This window comes from Crassostrea angulata, chromosome 2 (assembly GCF_025612915.1).
Source record: "Crassostrea angulata isolate pt1a10 chromosome 2, ASM2561291v2, whole genome shotgun sequence".
In the NCBI taxonomy this organism is placed as follows: Eukaryota; Metazoa; Mollusca; class Bivalvia; order Ostreida; family Ostreidae; genus Magallana; species Magallana angulata.
Window position 1 is genome coordinate 23,926,064 of NC_069112.1, and position 22,838 is coordinate 23,948,901.

Sequence of the window (22,838 nt, forward strand, 5' to 3'; positions counted from 1 at the left end):
CATAAGTTGTAAAAAGAATTGAACAGTTAAACAGAATAAATTGTTTTGTCTAGCAAACCGGGTTTTCTTTTATTTGAACCATTTGATCCATAATCCATGTCAATCCCTGAATTTATAAACACTACCAGCCGTATCCAGTGAAATGGAGTACCCAACATGCAATATTTTGCCAAAAAATGACTAAGTTCAAAAGCTGGTATTTTTTTCAAAAATTATCAGAAATCAAAATCCTAGCAATATGCACACATTTGATATATGTACAATTAAACTGCAAAAGAACAACTTCCTATCTTGAAATTTGTAGGAGGAGTTATCCGTACAGTGAGGGTACACTATATTCAATATTTTGTCAAAAAATGACTAAGTTCAAAAGCCGGTATTTTTTTCATAAATTTTCAGAAATCAAAATCCTAGTAATATGCACACATCTGATATATGTACAAGTGATCTGCAAAAGAACAACTTCCTATCTTGAAAACTGTAGAAGGAGTTATCTGTAAAATGAGGGTAACCTTTTAGTAGCCGCCCGCCCGCATGCCATTTTCGCCATTTTAATAACCGGATTTTTCCGTTGGAAAACCCGGTTAATAAAAAGTAAATATAAATTTCTGAATTACAGTCTGCCAAGTTTTTAATTAAGAGAGGGTAAAAAAAATTGAAAAAAATTCAATCATGTTTTTCAAGTGGCATTCCCATGAGTCATCTCTAAGAATGCGAATAACTTCCATACTGACTGGTGTCCAAACCACGTAATCACAACAAGTTCCTGTTAGATAAAGTTGGCCTTGAACTTGATGCCAATAGTCATGGCTCTCTTTGAGGCGCAAAGTGCCCTCAGAGTCTCACTCTAAAATATTAAAAAAAATTATAAAGAAAAACTCTAAAAGAGCTAAAAATTACTAGGTTTCATTAACACAATCTAACCTAAGGATGGGTTTTTAGTAACATAGAGTATTTAATATTAACCTCAACATAATGAATGTTTTTTTATGTAAATCTTTCTAATCAATCTCTGAACCCACCTACGGACATTTCACCTCTAAAATTTCTGGTGATGCTGTAAGTTTACCTCGAAGGTGGACATTCATATTACACGTTTTGGAATCACCTTGGACAAATCCATCAGGAGAAGCCCCAAGAACTCCTGATTCATGGAGTCAAATACCTATAATTAATTGAAAGTAAAAAAAAAATGTTTTATAAACTGTATAATAAATAAGTTTCATATCACATAATAAAAAAAATGATTCAATCAATAATAATGATTCAAATGAACATTGAAGATGAGAGGGTTTTATGCCAAGATTTGAGTTTGATAGTATAAATGTTTACCTGTCTGCAATACAGACACCCCTCTGGAAGCCTACAGTAGCTATCTATTGCAACCTTTTTATGTGTCCCCACTGAATAGAAGGTCTCTTCTCAAGATTGTAAGCACTGAGTAACCTTTTCTTCAAGGATAAAGTTAGCCTAAAATAAAAATAGATTCTAAATTATTTCTTATTATAATAAAAAAAAAAAGATTTAGATAAAAGATTATAGTTATTTAAGAAATCAATATATGTTGAAATCAATGAATTTCCGATTTTTCCTGATAGCTCCGATAACTTGCCCAAAATTTGATGCAGTTATTCGTAACTTGCGAACAGCTGCCCATAACGAATTATCTTGTTGACCTGTGGTCATCCATGCAGTCTTAATGACATTTTCCGAAGAAATACCAAGCTTATCCTTATTGCCATGAACCATAAAAAATATTTATTTTTACATATTTATAGACTGAGAGATGGAGAGAGAACAAGAGAGCAGTATGATGATTTCATAAGTACCTCAGATATGAAGCAATGGGCATTCATGTACTCTTCACTTGTAAGCTGGTCCTCAATAAGTAATGATGGCATTTCTTCACATTCAGGCTCTTTTTACAAAATCCAATGCATAGCTGCAAAGATTAAATAAAGAAATTATATGGCCAACAAAAGGATGTCATAATTTTCATATGAACATGTGTATCCAATATAGGTATAAGTGTGACAATTATGTATATAAAAAATAAATAATATCACTTCGATAAAAAATATTCTCGACAATGCTTGTGTCAATTGGAATATATGTTATTTGGTTAACCATATAACAGAAAGGTGAATTATGTTGCAAGATCATTTTTCCTGCATAGTTTATTTTCTTTACATATCAGTTGTTGAAATATTCATTTAATTAATGTTTCTTAAAGCTGAACATCGCCTGTAAAGAACACAGTCACATAGGTATCTATATAAACACTTTGATTTTAACTTGTGGCCGACATTTAGTGTTCCTTTCACTGCCTTTGGATTTTATGCATTTATTTTTTTAAATATTATATGTGCATATTCTATTTGTAAATAATGGATTGACCTGTTTTTTTATGTTAGTATATTCTCCTGGCTTGAAAAGAGTGCGTAAAATTTGTTAATTTCATTGTGACTCAGTAGCATTGCGAGGCAAGATGCACATCCTCACGGGTGAGACCTCTTCAGCGATATACTTTTAACTGATATGAGAACTGCAGCTTTTAAAAGAAATGTAGGGATAACGGTGGTAAAAGAGAAACATGGCGGACAATTAATGCATATTTACAAAAAGGTGTTCAGCTTTAAAATTTCAATAATTTTTGTTACTTGCACATGCAAACTGAAAGAAACAAATGCTTTTTTTCAAATAAATTCATATCCATGCACAAATTCAATACAATATTTATGTAAAAATAAAAGGGCCTCATATAAAGGAAACAGTTTTCCCTCAAACAGGGATAAAATGATAATTTTTGATCAAACCTGTAAATCAACCCAAAAGACCCAGCTGATCATACAAATATGATCTGTCGGAATCTGTCATCTCTCGTTTAATACTCTGAATTCACATTTTATAGAAATGATATTATTATGGTTTTTATAAATCTGATTTTGCCTAGCACTGACATTTTAACAAAAATGTATTGCATAAATGTCCTGGTGATTTACCTATAATCTTGTTGCCTGGGTGGATACATTTCCGCCATGGTTGTTCTGGATTTGGGAGGTGCCGATTTCGGATGCTTGATCCAGCTGCACTTCACACCTGTCTTACTTGCTCTTTTATATCTTAAATATAATCATTAATCCTAATGTTAAGAAAAGCTATCATATAGATGTATTCTTTAAACTGAACTTAATAGACACTGGAATGCCGAAAATCAGCTGACAATACACATTAAACACTTATTACAACCATGATTCACACAATAATGCTGATTAACATGTGTATGAGAATAGATTATTAATGATTACCCAAACAGAAGTGCAGCAGCTACATGGTGGCAGCAAAACTGACCCATAGGGCATTCACAGGTTGATGATATAATTGTTCTTACATCATCATCTTCATTTTCCAGAAAAATCTTTGTAAAAAATTAGTGGAAATTATGTGAAATGTCTGTGAAGCAACCTTACTTGTATGAATATATTGACATATTGTATTTATAGTGGGAAATACGTAAACATATTTAATATTTAAAACAAATATATCTATAAAAGACTAAAGGTGGGGGTAGGGGTTATTTACAACGACAACAATGACGAACTAAAGGTTAATAAAATACAACATAGCGCATTACTTGATCGAAGAAATCGATATTGTTAACTTGGAAGAAAAATTCGATGCATAGTTATACCCTGGTTGATTAAATGTAGGGATGAAGACAGCTGAATATTTTGTACATGAAGTGTTTCGCATTGAAGCTTGAACCACCGCCGATATCACGTGACATTCTTTGTCTAAAATGAACTTTAACACCCTGTCGCTATCCACGGCTTTCTTTTTCCTGGTAAGCTTTGTACGACCATCTACATAACAAGCCCAGTATATTATTGATAACGCCATTATTGCAGCAACTCTCGGAAGTACGTTTTCTCGTTTTATCTGGCCGGTCACATGACGAGACTTTCCGACCCTATTCGCAACTTTAAAGTTATCCCCAGTGATATCACTGCAACACATACTTGGGTTTGTAGATTGATTATGGCTGATCATGATAATCATATCCATTGTGATAATGGAATGGCTCAGACATTTGCTCTTGCTAATTTCATTAGGAATTCTGTTACACAAATATTTATTATCATCTTTGTTTTAATACCGAAAAAGGGGCATGGTCACGATTTTTTTTCCAATTTTATTTTTCTGTGCTTATTTATTATAATGGTTTAGAAATGTTATTCTAATGAATAAATGAAATTTTATAGACAGTTGTTAATTTATGAGACAGATACAGTACCGATCAGACCCAACCTGACAGAAAGTGAATCCCAAATATACCCTGGGTTTACTTTCCGGTTTTACTCTGGGTTTACTTTGGGTTTACTAGAATGGACCCAGAGTAAACCCAAAATAAATCCGGAGTGGACACAGAGGGTTAACATGGTCAGAAATATACCCCTGAAAGCAGACGCTAACTATCTATTCGGAATATATAAGGGGCAGGATTTACAGACAGTAGGATGGTAAGGTTAAAGACGGGTCTGCTTCACACTTCCCTGCGTGCAGTTGACCCAATAAGCAATTTCCAAGTAAACCCAAAGCAAACCCCGAATAAACCCAAAGTAAACCTCGAGTAGACCCAAATTTTCAAAAAGTAAACCCAGAGTAAACCCCAAGAAAATCTTAAAAGTAAACCCGCGGTTTAGTTTCGGTTTACTTTGATATTAGGTTTGGTCTGATCGGTATTTACAGAGCTCATAATTCTTTGATATGTGAAAAAAGGTAATTTGTCTATCTTCTTCATCAATTTAAGCATGAATAAACAGTTCCTAACGTTTAACACATTCATTTAAGGTCTAAAATTTGACATTTTACCTAAACATTCAAAATGTAAACAAAAGCTACATGTATGTTTACATAGTAAAAAGATTGTAAGCTCTGTAACTTGCTTAAATTCAACAAATGACACTCAGATTGGTTGCATATTAAAAATGCCTTACTGAAGCATTGTATGCATTAAAATGATTAAGAATAATGATTTTTGTCCGAAATCGTTACCATGCCCCTCTAATGCTAGTTGCTTTAATGCAAATAATGTGTACAACCAGAAAAATAACGAGGGATTCCGTAGGTCACATATCTTTATTCTCGGTGTGCCGTATAAAAGAAATATCTAAGTACTCAGCTAATGCTGCTGACAATACAATGAAAGTGATTTTTTTTTATTTATAGAAGATCGTGTATAGTTGAATGTAAAACAGTAAATGTGATTTAGAAGAAAAATTATATTGGACACATAATATCTCTACATTTCTAATGATTATATGTTTTTTTCTTTTTTGCTATTATAATTCTAATGTTCATGAAATAACATTTTTCACAGAAAAAACCAATTGCGAAACTTTAAGTATCATTCAACTGCTTCCATGATTTATTTAGCATACACTCATTATGTATTTCTTATTCATTTCATGTTATTAACAATTTAGAATGAAAAATATAGGCATTGCCTTTGTTGTTTTCTGCTAGTATTTTGACGTGATTTTTTGTTTCATCGATTACACAATTAAAGGCTAAATTTGTCATTGTTCGGAAACTAACTCAAAATAATATTGAAATCAAGACAATTCTTTAAAATACTACTAATATGCTATTCAAACGTTGTGCGTCAATATTGTGAAAAAAGGTAAAGTTTAAATTCATGGCTAATAGTGTAAATATCTACGTAAATTTTACATTGCAAATAAAATTTCTAAAAAGTACTCAAATGATAAGGTTGAAAGTTGCGCAAGGTATTACGAGTGATCTCCGATATAAAAAAAAAGTTAACGTTCACCAATATGAATCTCCGTTAGAAATCGTGATTATTTTGAGTGAAAAAAATAATGTGTCATTCAAGATATACTGGTATAATTTTTTCTTTCATCAAATTTAATCGCACTTTTTTCTCCCGGCATATTTAAACAAAAGTGCTGCATAGATATCTTGGGACATACTTTAGACTCGGAACGCAATGTATGGTAATGTATTGCTTTATGGTCTGTTTTGTGAAGAAAATTGAATATTCCCAATTCAAGCTCACAAACATCCAGATGAAGAATATAATTACCTTATAAATGCTACCTGAGAACTCCTTACGTATCTATAATTTTTTTTTCCAGAATTTACTCTTCCATCATGAATTCTTTGAACTGGGCGTACATACCGCATGTATATACTTAAGTTAGATTAAGTTAGACGAAACAAGCCTAGTGTTTTAATTAAACACTTTTTCAAACATGATATGTTTCTGTTGTAGCTCGCAACATTTTATGTTTGTTTAACACATGATTGAATATAGAAATACTTAACAGCATGAATACAAAATCGCGGACCTCGTTGCTGTCTCTTTTTGGCCTGTTGACAGTAGAAATATTTGCCACTATCACTTGGCGCATTTTTTTATAATGTCACATCATTCTATTTTAAAAACTCGCAAACACATCCGACGTGTAAAATACGATTTATTTGCCAAAAAATGTAACGTGTGAATAATAATAATTGTTATTATATATAATAGTGTATTATTAGCGAAATAAAATCGTCGCGAGTAATTGTTGTTTATAATATCACGCGGGGGTGTTAAGAAAGCATATGAGATCTGAGTTACTTAATTATGTAATTCCGTGAAATCACAAATCCTAGTTATTATGTACATATTCAAATATCTAAGCAACGAAACGTAGAACAAAAACAAATATAAAATACTGAACACGAATTTTTTTTCAGAAATTAGTTTGTATTATTTAGATTTATTTATGACGTCATGACTGAAAGTTGAATGTTGTGTGAATTTGATCGGAAAGCATTGTAAACATATTCAAAATATATGAAATCTAAGAACTTTAATAAAGTATTGTGGTTTGATTTATTGAGAATTGAACATGAGAATTCTTGGAGAGATGTTAGTTTTATCAAGCATTCGCTGAAAGGTAATATGTAAATTTGCTTTTATTTCTCGGCCAGGCTTTCCTCTTTCAGTGTTTACGATATAAAAATCCGACTAGAACAACACTACCCCGTATATATTGAACGTGACATTTTATACGTATCGTTAGTTTGACCAATGCTTAAATTGAAAAGTGCTGCTAGAATTTCATGTTTTGTGTTGTTTTGATTGAAAATACAGTTTTCCGTGCAAACTTTATAAAAGTTGGAAGGTTTTAAGAGAGCCAGATGAATAAATATTGAATCAAGAAGAATCTAGAATTCTAGCAGCGGTTTTAGTTAAACTGAGATGTTTTGCCTTCACTTGGTACGTTTATTTCATTTTGGAAACCGCGGGGTAGTGTTGTTCTATCACATTTTATGTTAAGGAATATACGTGAGCTTTTTATAGTTGTCATGTGATAATGCATCAATATGGCAGTAATGTACTCCCGATTTAATTGCACTGACATCTATTTTAAAGGATAATACTAAGTTTTTTCTCTTATTCAAAAACGTTATTTAATTTCACGATTTTGAATATAACAGTCAAAAAAGACGCTAAATAACCCATATGCTTCTTTAACACCCCTGTGCATAAACATGCTATCCTAAACCTGAATAACTAACATTATATTTAATAGTTACTTTACGTCAAAGTATCAATATATAATATAGCAAGACATTTCTATTGATCAACCAAAATTTCAGCGTCAATCGTAGAATTATAAGCAAGATGCATAGCTTGGTTTGAGTCATGTTTTTGTTCAAATGAGTATTACATTCAACTTCAGATTTTTTAACTTGGTATTTCCTATTCAGCACAGCTGCATTTAAAATATAAACGAACTAACGCATGACCTCAGCTGTGTGTACAAACATACAGTAGTATTGTGCGCAAAGCTCTGTATCTTGCTTATAACTCGAAGTTTGACTCTCAGATAAGTAAATAGAAATTTGTAAACAATTAAAACAAGAGAAAAATGCACTTCACCAAAGAAAAAACACAATTTATTTTTCATCATATATATACTTATATATTTCTAGCAGTGAGAATAATCTCCGTTTAGATTGAAATTGCTGAGCATCTTAATAAAACATGTTGCATTAATCAACCATTACGTAGAGATCGTACCGAATTACAATTCATGTACAGTACCAACATAATAAATAGTATTTTATGATATGTTGTTAATGCATCAGATTTAGCGCAGGTACATGTAAACAATCAGCTGATTGTCTACACGTCTCCACGTAAATTAATTTAAATTCTAAAATAAAAACGATGGTTGTTTCTGACATAAATTGGTCCTCTAAACTGGTTTTCGATATATGAAATATCGAGCCCGAAGTTAAACGGACTGACCCCCTTCTCTCTTTCTTATAATTATTTTCGTAAATTACTCAAATTTGAAACAGAATTAGACCTAAATTTTTGCAATTTACTTTTTCCTTCCCAAAATGATGATTTATGCTAAATTACGTTAATTTTGACTCAGTAGTTTTTGAGAAGAAGATTTTTAAAAATGAACCACCTTTTTCTACACTTTCGAGGTTTTTCTCCGCCTTGAATAAAGATCGGTCTTTCATTTCTGCAATTGATATTTGCCTTCCGATAAGGATTCTTTGTGACAAATTTGGTTGAAATTGGCGAATTGGTTTTTGAGAAGAAGTTCAAAATGTAGAAAGTTTACAGACGGACAGAAATAAAGACAGACAGACAGACGGACGACGGACAAAATGTGATCAGAATAGCACACTTGAGTTTTCAGCTCAGGTGAGCTAACATGGTTGGCTACATTTTCTGTATTTTATGTTTTTGTCACATCATTGTCAAACAATTGGACCAAAACCCGTATATGCGTAGTTTGAGTAAAATATAATCTTTGGATATGTTGCAGGTTTAAAAAAAAAAAGGTATTAATAATATAATGCAGAAAGATGACATCAACATACTTCAAACACGTTTGGAATGAGAACAAGTCGTATGTAGCATAGATGTCTCCACATAATGTTAAAAATGAATATTTTGCAATGAAAACAAATTTTTGCCACATTGGTATTCGGAACTTTTTTTTTCAACAAAAAAAAAAAACAAAACGATAGCATTGCTTTGATCATATTTAGCCATTAATAAAAAAAAGTATTTGAAAGAACCTAGACGCGAATTAAGATCCTTTCTTTTTTTAAGTAAAATGTGGTTAACTTCTGCATTTTGATTAAAAGACCAACATTTAATATTGGAAGTTAAGTTATAAAAAACGTACAGAGAGGGGAGGTCCGATTTCATTGGTATGTACACAAAGTCTGATTCATATAAATGTTTACAAATAATATACTATAATAATAGAACATTTATTTTGCAAAATATCTCGTTGTAGACAAGTCGACAGAGGTAAGGAACATTTGATTAAACTTATATCAGTGCAATACATATCTAAAAATATGTGACTCGAATTTTGTTCACAAAACAAAGAATGTCAAATATGTAATCTGCTCGTACATGTAACGCTATATTTAATTTTTTCAAATTTTAAAGAAGTATTGAAAATACTCACATTATTTATTCTAAATATTGAAAATAGAAAATAACATTTGAAATTTTTAGCCCACGTCGTTTCTCAGTCCTTTTAGGTTTTTTTAATTACGTGGGATTTATGTCTTCCAATTTGGACTAATGATGTCACTTTCAGTAATGTCGTCACAACACATACATATATCTGTTTCCGTGTTATGACTAATTAATATAAGCATATCCAGTGTATTTCCGCAAACCTGGAAACATCTTCCCGTACTCTGAAATTTGCCAATATCCGGACAGAAGGATTTTGGGTAATTATTTGTTCTTTCTCTGTAAAACATTTTCAGGTAAGTTTCCTTGCTGCACAGAATAATGGTTGCAAAAAAAACAACACTGGGTGAGATTAATGACATGTTGCCAGTGTCTCAAAATATTTTCATGCACAAAGTGGATTATGTAAAACAGGCGAAAGTAAATAAAAGTAAAGATGTTAACTTTAAACCGATTTCTTATATAAAATTGTGTGCATATAGTTATCCATTTTCGATTGTATCTCACGATTAAATAAATGATTTATAAATGGGCCCCAGTTTAACGATATAAAATCGTTTAAAAGCATTTGCATTGTTTAAAAATCTCAAAAATGTCTAAGCAATTTTATCTTTGAAATGAATTGATTATCAATGTAATGCTTAATTAAATATACTGTCTTGAAAACAGAACTTTCTTTATTGAAGGATTTTCTTCTCTGTTATTTCCATATATATATATATATATATATATATATATATATATATATATATATATATATATATATATATATATATATGAATTTTTATTGGTTAAGGGTTATGTTATATTAAAAGTATATCATTTAAGTAACGGTGCATTGAAAGAAAAAAAAACTAAGATATCTGTTCGCAAATGCTCACTAGTAATATCCCCGCTCTTATGCGAATATACAAAATAAGCAAACCGACATTTAACAGGAAGTTGACGTCTGATAAGTTAAAAAGAGTAGTTTTCAACATATGGCATGCCTAAACGAAGAGTGTACTTAAATTTCAAGCACCTGCAATGAATAGTTGTTGAGAAAAATGAAAAAAGAATTTTTGTTATGGGCAAATATAAAGACAGCCGGACAGAAAAACAAACTCAAGTAAACCAGTATAACCCTTTCCTTCGGAGCGATATTTTGTATATCACAATCAAAGTTAGCTGACAAAGATAGAATGGATGTTTGTTTATTTTGAGTTCAGAAAATGTTTTACAAATATATGTAAAGTATGTACTATGGGTTAATAATGTGCTTTAATTGAGTTGTATGTCACTAAAGTAATCACATTTTTTTCAGGAAACGAGAATAACCAGCAATTACAGACACAAATTTGATGTGTTGTATGAATTGAATTTAAATTTGAATCCATTAAAAAAATGATAGTTATATTTTATCAGAGATATTCAGGACGCATACTCATGATGGAACACTATCTGGTTTTGATATTAGAAATATAGCAGTTCATTATTTATAAAAGTAAAGCGTTTAATCGCTGCAGATGTTGATGTTATATCATTAAACACTTTAATACAATCAATTTTTGAGTGCATTGCAATTCGTTCAAATGTTTGGTCATAAATGGATCGTGCTTTACTAAGAACAAAATGTTTTGGTTTTTTTAAATCGATCGTACTAAATTTATCCCCTGAATAGTTATTCCTGGGCAATACTTACCTACTGGAACACAAAACAACGCATGCTATTTAAAGTGTCCATTTACAAGGAAATCAGGAATAAGATGTCATGGTTTCCCTAATCTTTGACACACACAAAATTGTCTTGGTTTGATATCTTATGGTAATCGGTTAAAAATGGTGGAATGAAACATCCAAAATTCTTTTGTGGTAATTGAAAAATGCTATAAATTAATAAATTTATTCACTTGGTCAGAAATTAATTGATACAGGTCTTTTGAAATTTAATTTTTGACATGGTATTTGAAATTTGTTCTGAATCACTAAATTTGGTTTTGAACTTCTTAACAAATTATATTGCAAATTATATTGCTGCTATTATCTTTTACAAATGCAAAATCGATGCATTAAAGATTAAAAATATGGCAACGAAGGACAATCCTTCAAGGCAAAGGTTCTAGAATCTCTATACACGAAAAACATCAAACGTTACGTTTCGACATACATAAATATCTTTTGTTTTGGAGTACTACGTCTCTACTTGATACATTGTTGTATCAGATGTATGAAATGTTTACCTAACTCTAATTAGAGACGTACATTTACTTAAAACATGATGTCTCATCTGAATATGCTGCTGCAACAATGAAATATTATTGTTGAATAATATGTTTTATGGCATTATTGTATCTTAACCATCTATTTTTGTCACAGAACCTGGTTTTTATAGTTATATTTAACCTGAGGGTCCATTATATCTATTTTTGAAATATGTGTGCTTGTATCTTGTCAACAACCAATGACATTGCAGGACTGTAATCACGTGAAAGCCACTTTTGTTATTACCCTGGTATTTGATGGACGTTTTTATGTGAACAGAGAGTTTTTTTGTGTGAAAATTAACCCTCCACCATCCCAATTACACCCTCCTAAATGTTTTGTTTATGCCACTGTAAATTTTACATTGTTTTGGTTTTCAAAATGTTTTGTATATGCCACCTTAATTTTTACGTTGTTTTGGTTTTTCATATGACAGGGAGTTCCCCCTGCCATTGTTGTAGACTAGTTTGGATATATGTTATCTTGGGATCTCCCATCTTCTAAATGTGTATTCATCAATGATAATTATGTCTTACTTAGTCTTAAGGCAGATCCCACTGCCTGTCTAAAATTAGATGTTTAATAAGTCTCTTTATGTTTATCTGGGATCTCCCTAGTAGTTACGGTAGTTTATTTGTAGTTAGTTGTTTATCTTCGTCATTAATAAATGACAATATTCATCAAATCATGACTTGTAGTGTTTAAAGGAGTAAAAATTAACAAAGCTGCAGGACCAAGATGGAACTGGTTTCCACACATTTTAGCATAAGATAAATGGAGGACATAAAGACTTTTTATGTTCTACAGTGTAATGAATTCATACCTGATGTAAAGTTTCATTTGTTTGTTTGTTTGGTTTCTTTTTTTTGGGGGGGGGGGGGGGGGTTCACACAAGCTTAGCAATATTGCATTTCATACATAACTTCCCCTTTATTCAAAATGTCACACAAAAGTGAAGATAGATGGATGAAATTTCGTTTATTAAAAAATGACAGGAAACTATCAATGATAAACAAATAAGTAAAGGGGGGGGGAGATCAATCTTATACATCATTATAAAACTATGATACATTGATCTCTCAAGTCTTTTAAATTACATTAATATTCAAATAAAACTATCCACAATCAAAATGATAACAATATGCAAAAAGGTTGCAACTGAACAAGTCCATTTGTTCCAAAACATGAATTTTAAAGATAGCACGACATAGAGTTTTTATGTCGTGGTAAAAAGGTTATTCGTTTTATTTTGTTTACATCTAATGTAAACAAAATATCTCTGAAAATAAACTAAAAAATATATTTCAAAACAGGTGACGAAATAATAACATGTTTGATTATTTTTTTGAACGTCTTAGGTGATTGTTTTCTTTTAAATATAAGTCCAATTTAGTTGCGTTAAGACGTTCTTTATAGCCCGATCATGAAAAATACAATAAAAATATATCAGCTATACAAATTCGATATTTCAGCGAAAAAAATATCTTTAAAGATTTTATGAATATTAAATATTATTAATATGAATTATTTAATAATAAATAAATTTTTGAAGACAATTTTGCGCACTTGCCTACACAAAGATTCATGAAAAAAGTTTAAGCTGTGAATATCTTTTTCATTAATCTTATAAAATCTCTCTTTTCAATCACTGATAGAAATTCAGCAAATATACAATGACTATTTACTGAATAAAACAAAGACTCACAAGTTTACATCAAATTAAATATGTTAACAAACACAAACTCAATCAACTTAATAGAACTTTCTTTTGATAAAAAAATGGTCTTTAGGCGGGATGAAATGTATTCAATCTACTTTTCAAAACAATGAGTTGCAACAACAACAACAAAACACATACGTGTAACATATATGATTTTACTGTGCAAATTAATATGATACAAATTATCAATAGTTTGATTTAAGAATTTTTTATTTAATCATTTTTTTTCTACTAAAAACATTATCAGAACAGTATGTGTCTTATGTTTCTAGTAAATATTTCTAATTCTATAAATAGATGTCTTTTAAATAGATAAATTTACCTTAGACCAATGTTTATAGGGGCATGATCACGCTTTTGGTCAAATTTTGTTTTTCTGTTTTTATTATTTACAATGCTTTAGAAATTCATTTCTAATGATCAAATGGAATTTTAGAGTCAGTTGTTAAGTTAATAACAAGATACAGAGCTCAGAAATCGTTGTCATATAAATAAGGCTCGTGTCCTGTTTTTGTTTACATAGGTTCAATATACCAGTAAAAACATCTTTTTCAAGCTGATTTGTATATTTTTTATTCATTTTTAGCAAAAATAAAAAGTTCCTAACGTTAAAAATGTTCATTTTAGGTCTAAAATTTAAACTTTTACTTCAACATTTAAATTTAAAAAAAAACTTTATTGACACAGCAAAAAATTGTAAGCTCGGTAACTTGCCTATAACTCAAAAAATGACACTCAAATTTTGGTTGCCTATTAAAAATGCAATGTAAACATTAAAATTGGAAAAAAATGATTTTTGCCCAAAATCGTGGCCATGCCCCTTTAAATGGTTAAAATCAAATAAGCCAAATGCTATTTCCTTTTAAGTGACAGACAACAATAAGAATGGAAACAATGTCTTTGAACCCCGGAAGTAATAAAACTTGCTATGTTTTGAGAAATGTTCTTATTGTTATTGTAGATGTTTTACTATGGACTGTACTCGCATGAATAATGGAAGGGCGTGTTGTTTGGGGCATCTTGGTAGTAGAGATCTGTACTGCCATGGATACGGGCCCGGACATGTACTTCTTCCCGTCTTCCGCTCGTGTTGATAAAGCATACATTTGGCATCGGAGAACCGTCATGAAACTGCCACTGACCATCGACCTTTATTGATTCAATCCACACTTGAATGAGTGTATTGTTGGCAATCGGCACTATAATTAAAATAAATGAAAATGATTTTATTCTTCAGTTGTATGATGTATGAAAAACGCGCTAGCCTGTATGCCCATATGCACGGCATATTACTTTGTTTTCTTTCTTTTTTTGGAAAACGACAGATCACTTACATAACGTTGTTTGTTTTGTTTTCTAATAACAAATTATATATTGATGCATATATCGTATCGTGTAATGCCAACTTAAAAAAAACAGCCAAAAAAAAAACCCCAAAAAAACCCAACAACAACCCATACATTTATCAATATGGTTATGTAAATATAAAAACTATTGTGGTATGATATTGTATTTGATGTTTTTAAGTTAAAAATATAAACGATTAATATATATCAAAACACCACAGAAGTATGAAAAATGTCCCTAAACATCTTTAAATTTATCTTTTAAATGACCGGACTAAATTAATTTTGCTCCCTCGACTTGTATCTGCGGTAGAAACATTGCATTGTGATTTGATAGCCGGCACGAACAATTCCGTGGACTTGCTTTCGGTTTTCTAATACTATATCTCAAAATAACCTTAAAAAACAATATAAAATTAAGTAGGTGCAGTATAGTGTCAGGAACGCATTTATTTAAAGACGAAGTCATTATCACCATACTAAATAATCAAAATTTATTTTGTAATCAAAAAGCCTTTATTTGTTTGCATTAAAATACAATTTCAAAAATGTCAATATACCATGGTAATCCTTGAATACGTCGAACTTTTCCTGGGAATCAATCTTAATGAGATCGGCACCGTCCGCCTGACAAAGGACTCTAGCTGAATCATATGTGACTGGTACTGGGACATACTTCAAACATATTTGGTATGACATCACGTCGTAACTCACATAACCGTTAGCACAGGGCTCTGAAAATATAATTGATCAATCTAAAACACATCGTATGTTTTCCATAATATATTATTTTTATCTTACATATGATACATATTATCTGAAAAACATGTGCAACCTCATGTAATAGTTAAACGAATGAAGTGTTTTCAGTGAATTTTAGGTTCTTTAGTTAGCATTATTCTTATTGAAATTCAATGCCTGTGTATCTACATTCCACATTTTTCTTTTGCATGTAAAAAGTGTGGAAAGTCTGCAATTATAACAGTGTGACACGCACAGGGTACTGAAAAGTTTAAAATGAGGAGTTTTTTCGAGACGTCACAAACTTTGAATGCTGAAAAATACAACATCACTAGCGAAAATCAATGTTCACGCTTGTGGCTGTTACAGTGACTTCCATTTGTATGAACTTACCCTTAGGATAAAATTGGATTTGAAAGGTGTAAATGAAATAATTGTTTTTTAAAGATATAGTCTGATAACTGCAGCGTTTTGTGCATAAATATTTTCATAACGCGGCAACTCGCGTTACTCAAGTTATATACACACAACGCTGCAGTTATGGAACATACATTCTTTAAAAAAATAATGATTCAATGCTCAATTCTTGTAAAATAGGATAAAATGATAGAGAGGATGATGTTGAGTTAATGCCTCTTTAATATTTATCTTCATTTTGGTAAAGGATATTAAGATTTTTTTTGTAGTGGTAATTTTTTTCATTACTTTTGTTTTTGGCTTCAAGGTAGGAAGTACAAATCTTAGAATATGATAATAAATATATATTTGTATTACAGTTACTTGTCATGCATCGTTATAAAGAGGCTTAATAGTCAACAAGCTATCCATCAGATGTACCTTGATTTTTTTTAGATAAGGTTTGTTTAGATATAAACTGTTACATGTACATGTATTTAGATAAGAAAATCAAATAGTTCGGCATTGAAATTTGAGGTTTTGTCAATGTGTATATATAGCTCCTCTTCTAAAGAGAACCAATGCAGACTTAAAATGCCACGAGTATTTAACTCTTAATTCTAATGCTTCCAAATATATGATTTTATTCTTTTCTATTGCAGTCATCGTATTGGAATGTGTCTTTAATCACCTAAGAACTAATATCGTAAATGACACTGGACGTACAAAACGTACACAAAACATACACACAGTATAGAATACAAATAACGTCAGTGAAATATCAAAGCAAATAGGTTGAGTAATAGATACTGTTTATAAAGAAATGAACTGGAGGTAATAACTAAGGATTTCCATTGTGACTTTCACCACCTACCCTTTATTTCAGATAAGGCGTCAAAATTTTAAATGAATTTATGACTCATTTCAAGTTATTTATTTCGCAGATGTTTTAAGTGTACGGTTAACAAGTACCAGACCACAAACATTTTACCAACGAGGTCTGTTTCATGTGTTTTTAAATGCGTTTTTAAATACTGTTTTAGAAACACAAGACTACATACTGTTGAATCATTAGATTTCGTGGAATTCGTGTGTACCTCTCATCCACAAAATAACATCATCCACGAATTGATGGGTAATTAAGTCATATTTCCTTTTGTAGATATAAAAGAATACACGAAATTATGTTCCTACGAATCTGTAAAATTTAAGCAATCCACAAAAATTGGCCCCAACTAAATTTAATGATTCCACAGTATATGCTATGATGATGTACGTTGACTTAGAAATGTTTAGTATACTTTGTTTTATCAACATGGAAATAGTCCAACAGTTTGACGTGTGTTGTATTTAATACTTTTTAAAGCTAGTTTCACAGTTCTATAGAAACGAATTATGATATAGATAATCAAAGTACTGAAGTACTGACGGGAGTTGATTTTATCGATTATTATTTATTTTAAAATCAACGATATGTTATTTTGATTGGCAAGTAGTTTATAAATGTAATCTGTATTTGAATTATGCACACTTTTATAATATGAATTCTCGGACAAGAATTTCGAGAAAACCCTCAATGAACCATGTTGTGTAATATTTAAAAGTAGAATTGATTCGATCAAATTATGTATCAGTAATCGAAGTATTTCGAAAATTGTATGGATCCTGATGCTCAGGTGTCTTCGTTAATGTCCGACAAACCAGAGGTACTCTCTGCCAACACCAGGGCTGCGTTCAAGATCGTAGCAGCTAGCCTAGCCGCTAGGTCGTAGATATCTTGGTCTATTGAACGGACCGCTAGGTGTCTGATTTGAAGTTGGAAATATCAAACTAAAGACTTCTTACGTCGGCATTATTTGTTTATTTCAAGCGGAAATATACATCATAAAATTCATAATAACTTAAGGGATGAACAAAATAGCACTAAATAAATAGATTTCATGTTTGTTTCAAAGAGGTAACTAAGGTGACCATCTTGAATTTGATGCCTAGCTTAAAATATTTAGGCTACGAATGTCTACGTAGCGGCTAGGCTAGCCTACCGTTCAACTATGTAGCCCTACGTAGCAGCTACGCAGGCGAGGTCGCGTGATAGCTTGATGACGCGATCTCTAAATATGGACTCTCTGCTTGTCGGGGAATTACGGAGACAGCCGATGGTTGAACGAGACTATGAGCGAGTTCTATCACAAACTACGGTCGCCGAAGTATGACTAAAATGAGATCGAACTCACTTTAGTCCGACTAAAATGGAACCATGGTCCAACCAACGGATGGACTCTGGTCTGTCTCTAGTCAGCTATTTTAAAAATTGCGGCGAAGCGAAACCTACAAATTTTGCTTATTTAAATGAGCACAACATGCAATATGTTAAATTTTATCGAACACACATGGCGTAGGAATACCTAAAACTGCAAAAAATATCTAAATTGTTCGTACTATTTGCCTATTTTAAAGGTATTCATAAATAAGTTTCATTTTTTTTTTAAATGCTTCAGCATACATTACATCGAATTTATCGATTATTTTCAAGAACTAAGTCTCGTCAGCGGTGATGATTTGTGCTTAGGTCCAAACACTGTTTCATTTTTGGTTTGCCAGAGTAACTGCATTGGAGAGTTGTTTAAAAATCAACTCCCAAAAACACTTATGTTAGAACATTTTTAGCATGATTAATCGTCAACCAAGCCGCATATAAGATGGATATATTTTCAAGAATTTGTTTACATTTCATCAAAATGACTGTTTGAAATTGTGAACTTTTATGGTAAAAAAGCATTTCCATTTTGTATAAGAAAAAAAGTATAGAGAACAACTGATGTGTAACTTAAATGCAATTTCAAAAGAAATTAAAAATGATATAAAAAATAAATGCAAGCTAATATTATTTTTTCTATCTATTACAGTGAATGATGTGATATTACCAAATTTTTTAAGGGTCAGAGGTTTAGAAAATTTAAATTTTATTGTCAGGTACAGTTGTTTTGTATAAAAAATTTATATGTATGTCAATACTTTACATGTTAAAAGAAGAAGTAGTCGGATTAAAAACTTTTTTTTGCTGAAAAAGACTTACACAATCTGTTGATACGAAAAAAGTACTTACCTGTACGTCGAACATAAGATTTCCAGTTTTGACCAGTTATGTCATCCCCAGTGATATCACTGCAACACATACATGTGTTTGTAGAATCATCATGGCTGATCATGACAATCGTATTCGTTGTATCAATGCAATGGCGCAGACATTCGCTCTCGATAATTTCATTTTGAATTTTGTTACACGAGGATTTCGGATACTCCTTTGTTTTGATACCGAAAAAAGTCTTCATCCTAGTTGCTTCAATGCCAATAATATAAACAACCAAACATATCACGAGAGATGTCGTTGGTAACATATCTCTATTCCTGGCGTGTCATATAAAAGAAATATTTAGGTACCGGGCCGCCACTGCTGACGATACATTGAAAATAAAGTTTTGTACTTATGGAAATTCGTTTATAGTTAAATGAGAAATCGTAAAACAGCACGTGATTTAGAAAAAAGAAATATATTAGAAACATTGTCTTTGAAGTAGTCTTAAAATTATTTATTTTTCCATTCTGTTTGAATGTTTTAATTTCTTTTGACACATTGCTTTGACGAAAGAATTTTCCATTGATTTAACTTTCTAATGTTCATGAAAAATTAAATATAATGTTGTTTAAAACTGATGGTAAAGAGATCTTTATTGTTTCATAATTATCCCGGCCTATCATATCAAAGCAAGGTAAACAATTAACATGAACATAATTTTCTGCAAGGGAATTGCATGATATTAATGGTATAATTATCTGGAAGTTATATAATGTTCTATATCTATTTCTGACAATTCAACACTAAACCAATCTATACCTATTGATTAACTTTGATGAGAATCTCTTTGTTAGAATACGAAACCATTGTTGGAAGATGAACAAAGATCTTCAGGTTTGTTTCTTTAGATATTACCTTACGTCAAAGGATTCTATTGAATAAAAAACCCCGACATATAGACAGAATGTCTTGTTTAATTTTTGATTTGCAACAGAAACAAAATATATGTGTGTGCATGTCTACCATATAATTTAACATGATACAAGTTATAACATGGACTAAGCATTATTGATTCAAGCAACTTTTTATCATTTTTATTTCTTTAAAAAAGGGTGAAAACAAATTATGTCAAATCGATACTTTTATTTGACAAAATTGTCTCAAAACATTTTTATATGATTGAAAAACAATAGCCAAATGTTTTTATAAGAGAGAAAGATAAACAGAAGGACAGATACGTTGTCTTCGGACTGCGGGAACATTTAAATTCCAATGGGTCGTTCTTCAGGCAGTCGTGGACGATTGACTATCGAACCGCGTTCTTGTGGTCATGTAGATGGTTGACTATGGTTTGTACTATCACAAAAAAAGAAATAAATCTGCGTTCAAACCATCTTGGTAGTAAAGGTCTGAACTGACATGGATACGGGCCCGGACATGCACTTCTTCCGGTCCTCCGCTCATGTTGATATCGCATACATTTGGCATTGGAGAACCGTCATGAAACTGCCACTGACCATTGACCTTGATTGATTCTATCCACACTTGTATGAGTGTATTGTTAGCAATCGGAACTATAATCAAAATAATTGAAAATGATTTTCTTCTTCGGTTGTATGATGTACATAGAAATAGTTACAATTATTAGATGTATTTAACATACCATGGTAATCCTTGAATACGTCGAACTTTTCTTGGGAATCAATCTTAATAAGATCGGCACCCTCCGTCTGACAAAGGCATCTAGCTGATTCATATGTGACTGGTACTGGGAAATACTTCAAACATATTTGGTATGACATCACGTCGTAACTCACATAACCGTTAGGACAGGGCACTGAAAATATTATTGATCAATCTCAGATACTGCCAGTGTTTAACAGACTATAAAGTTAATATCATTCAATGCTACCTTATGTGATAGTTAAAACGATTGACAAAATCTTAGTAAGCACATTACTTTTACATTACTTTAAAGTTTGTATTGTGCAGATTAAAAGTCAGTTTTAGGTCTTTTATATTTGTTTTAAATATTTATTTTGAGTTTTAGATCGATCATTTAAAAGAATGATTTGGTTTAGACATTGCCTTTTACTAAAAGAAGTTATGGATAGCCATGTCATTATATTCTCATACATCACTTATTTATATCAAATTTTAGATCGTATAAATACATAAAAGTGGTGTAGCTACATATACTGTAATGAAGACTTCATTATTATATAAAACTATTTAACTTCACTATATAAAATATCATAATATTGTATTTTTCTTAAGCATATGATGATGGTCCATTGCTGTCACATGATCGTGCTATAAATTATGTCATAGACCTTACTATACTAAAAATAGAAAATTTATAGACCTCATTAATGAGTATATCAAAAATAGATTTTCATGACAAAATACTGGTTTTGGCACGTGCGACATTGTGACATCATAATAGCGAAATCAACACCTATAATTTGTGAACAAAGTATTTTACTATTACACGCTCGGAGGAAAATGAAGAAAATGGGTTTTTGGTTTATTATAATAAAACAGTAATAGCCTTTTTTTCAACCTCGATCTACGTACTCGGTCGATATACTCAGGTCTATAAAACCATGTATTGACCTCATCAAAAGGCTATAATTATATATAATCGAGAAAAAAAACCACGTTATACTCAAGCACATTCATTCGTTTTTCATACTCCACACACTTAAATTTAAGCAATCCACGAAAATTGGCCCCCACCAGATTTAATGATTCCACAGTATATACTATGATGATTTACGTTGACTTCGAAATGTATAAGTATTCTTTGTTTTATCAACATGGAAATAGTCCAAAAGTTTGACGTATGTTGTATTTAATACTTTTCAAAGCTAGTTTCACAGAGTTTTATAGAAACGAATCATGATAAAGATAGAAAACTAAAATATTTTTAGCATGAATTTTCGTCAACCAAGCCACATTTAAGATGAACATATTTTCATGAATTTGTTAACATTTCATCAAAATGACTGTTTGAAATTGTGAACTTTTATGGTAAAAATTAAAACGGGTCCAGCAAAAGCATTTTCATTTTGTTAAAAGAAAAAAAAAGTATAGAGAACAAAATAATGTGTAACTTAAATGCAATTTCAAAAGAAATCCAAAAAAATGTTATATCTATTACAGTGAATGATGAGGTATTACCAAATGTTTTAGGGGTCAGAGGTTCAGAAATTTTAAATTTCATTGTCAGTTACAGTTGTTTTTCTTAAAATATTTGTATGTACCGGGGGTATGTCAATACTTAACATGTTAAAAGTAGAAGTAGACGGATTAAAAACTGCATTTTGTTGAAAAAGACTTACACAATTGATACGAAACAAGTACTTACTTTTACGTCGAACATAAGATTTCCAATTTGGACCAGTTATGTCATCCCCACTGATATCACTGCAACACATACATGTGTTTGTAGAATCATCATGGCTGATCATGACAATCCTATTTGTTGTATCAATGCAATGGCGCAGACATTCGCTCTCGATAATTTCATTTTGAATTTTGTTACACGAAGATTTCGGATACTCCTTTGTTTTGATACCGAAAAAAGTATTCTTCCTAGTTGCTTCAATGCCAATAATATAAACAACCAAACATATCACGAGAGATGTCGTTGGTAACATATCTCTATTCCTTGTGTGTCATAAAAAAGAAATATTTAGGCACCGGGCCGCCGCTACTGACGATACATGGAAGGTAAAGTTTTGTACTTATAGAAATTCGTTTATACTTAAATGAGAAATC

At 31.2% G+C, this 22,838-nt stretch overlaps 1 protein-coding gene and 2 pseudogenes across 1 annotated transcript in view; all 3 read right to left on the reverse strand.

The window, feature by feature from the left end:
- Nucleotides 1–22,838, reverse strand: part of LOC128171227 (uncharacterized) — a 230,622-nt gene that overhangs the window by 110,686 nt on the left and 97,098 nt on the right. The window lies entirely within an intron of this gene.
- Nucleotides 632–1,940, reverse strand: LOC128171215 (uncharacterized; annotated as a pseudogene).
- Nucleotides 2,999–3,900, reverse strand: LOC128171223 (uncharacterized; annotated as a pseudogene).